The sequence below is a fragment of the Capra hircus genome, chromosome 23, assembly GCF_001704415.2.
Source record: "Capra hircus breed San Clemente chromosome 23, ASM170441v1, whole genome shotgun sequence".
NCBI lineage: Eukaryota > Metazoa > Chordata > Mammalia > Artiodactyla > Bovidae > Capra > Capra hircus.
The window spans coordinates 20,874,002-20,876,267 of NC_030830.1; the positions used below are offsets into that span (position 1 = coordinate 20,874,002).

General features: G+C 43.8%; 1 pseudogene; it reads left to right on the forward strand.

Moving 5' to 3' along the window:
- The window catches only part of LOC108633431, a 10,109-nt pseudogene extending 8,237 nt beyond the window's left edge, over positions 1-1,872 (forward strand).

Below are 2,266 nucleotides of genomic sequence, written 5' to 3' on the forward strand. Positions count from 1 at the left end.
CATAAAAGGTGGAAAGGCAGAGACCCCAGGAGGAGAAGGCCCACAAAATGCAAAAGCAATTTCTTCTTCCTTCCTTCCCAGTTTCTAGCCATTGTAGAGAGAGGGGTGCCCGGTGAGTCAGAGGGGATGAGTTTAGTTCCTTGGAGGGGATGGGGGAGGGGAGATGAGGCTTCTCCTCTCTTTCTGTGCATATGCAGCTGATTCATTATCCCCAGTCTCAGCACCCATTCAAAGTCTTCCTCCTTCTTTGGGTCCTGAGATGGGATCATGGAAACAGGGCAGGCTTGGAGGGAGGAGTCCTGGTACCCATCCAGCTTTGCTCCTGGGCAATGTGTGTAGACTGATTATTTAAACCCTGGAATCTCAGGTATAGATCTCTGAAATGGAAAGTTCCTCTTCACAGGAACACTGGAAGATTAAAGGAGACAGTGATCTTAAACTCCTGGTAGGGAATTCCCTGGAGAGCCAGTGGTTGGGACTCCTTGTTTCACTGCCAGGGTTGGGTTTGATATGGGAAGTTAGGAAATGGCAGGCATGCCTCACAGCAACCAAAACAAAAACAGAAACAAATTTTTTTTAAAATTACAAACACAGGTAAATTGAGGTAGGATTTTATGTATTTATGAATAGAACACTTCAGTGAATCTATTGACAATTTTTAACAAATACCTGCAGCTGTGTCCTCCAGAGCCTGTCAAAGTATAGAATGGTGGACATTCCCTTTGCTCCCTTTCCTTCTCACTGATCTGGTGACTGTCACCGTAGAGTCCGTTTGCCTTTTTAAAACTTCACACATGCACTCACAGAGTGTGCTTCTCTGTCTGGCTTTCTGCATCTGGCAGCAGAACATCTCTGTGACCCACAGACACTGGGTCCAGGTTGTTATATGCATCAGCAGTTCTTCGCTTTCACTGCTGAGTAGGATTCCCTTGCTGGGCTTCCCCCGGTGGCACTAGTGGTGAAGAGCCTGCCTGCCAATGGCGGAGACCTAAGAGACCTGGGTTTGATCCCTGGGTTGGGAAGATCCCCTGGAGGAGGGCATGGCAACCCACTCCAGTATTCTTGTCTGGAGAATCCCATGGACAGAGGCCTGGCGCACTACAGTCCATAGGGTCCCTCAGAGATGGACACAGCTGAAGCGACTGAGCACAGCATAGCACATTCCTTTGCAGACTGGACCACGATTTTTGGACATTTGAGGGTATTTGTGTTTGGATACTACAAATAAAGCAACTAAGAACATTCTTCTATATGGTTCTCAGGGACATATATCTTCATTTTTCTTGAGTAAATACCAAGGAATGTATTATAAACACTGGCCATAAAGCCTTTGTTGTTTTATTTTCTTTGAAGATCCATAACTTAATTTCCAAAGACATTGTTTTATATTCCTATACGCAATGGATAAGAGTTCAGGTTATTTCACATTTTTGCCAATATTTTACTTTAGCTTTTCTGATGGGTGTGTGGTGGTGGTTTAGCCACCGAGTTGTGTCTGACTCTTGTGACCCCGTGGACTGTAGGCTGCCAGGCTCCTCTGCCCATGGGATTCTCCAGGCAAGAATAACTGGAATGGGTTGCCATTTCCTTCTCCAGGGGATCTTCCCGACCCACATTACAAGCAGATTCTTTACTCACTGAGCTACAGGGAAACCAGTGATTTCTAAATTTTGACTTTCTATTTTCCCCTGACTTGTTTTTTTTCTGAGAACTTTGTCACATACGAATTTCAATTAATGTATCTTTATTATAAGCCAGACTCAGAGAAGGCCATACTCTGAGTGCCTTTGTATGAAGTTTTAAAACAGGCAAAACGACTCCTATGGGGATAGTTACCAGATCAGTGAAAATGAAAGGGAGCAAAGGGAATGAATGTTCTAGGGTGAAGGCAAAGTCTTTTTTTCTTTTCTGTCTTTTGGGGGGAGGAACATTCTATACTGTGAAAAGGGCTGTGGATGACACAGCTGCATGCATTTGTTAAAAACCATCAATAGACTCACTAAAGTGCTCACTATACTTACACTCGTAAAGTCCCATTTAAGTGTTTTACTCACTTGTGTTGTTTGTCTTTTTATTATCAAGTCAAAGAAGTTGTTTATATACTCTGGATACAAATCCTTTGTCAGATACTGGTACAGCAAACATTCTAACAAAGATCCCCCCCCCCCGTTTCTTTTAGTGCTTCAGGTAAGCAAAATCTACTGATTTTTCACACATTATCAAGAAAAATGGCCCCAGAGCATGAGTTTCTAGCTAGCCCCCAGGA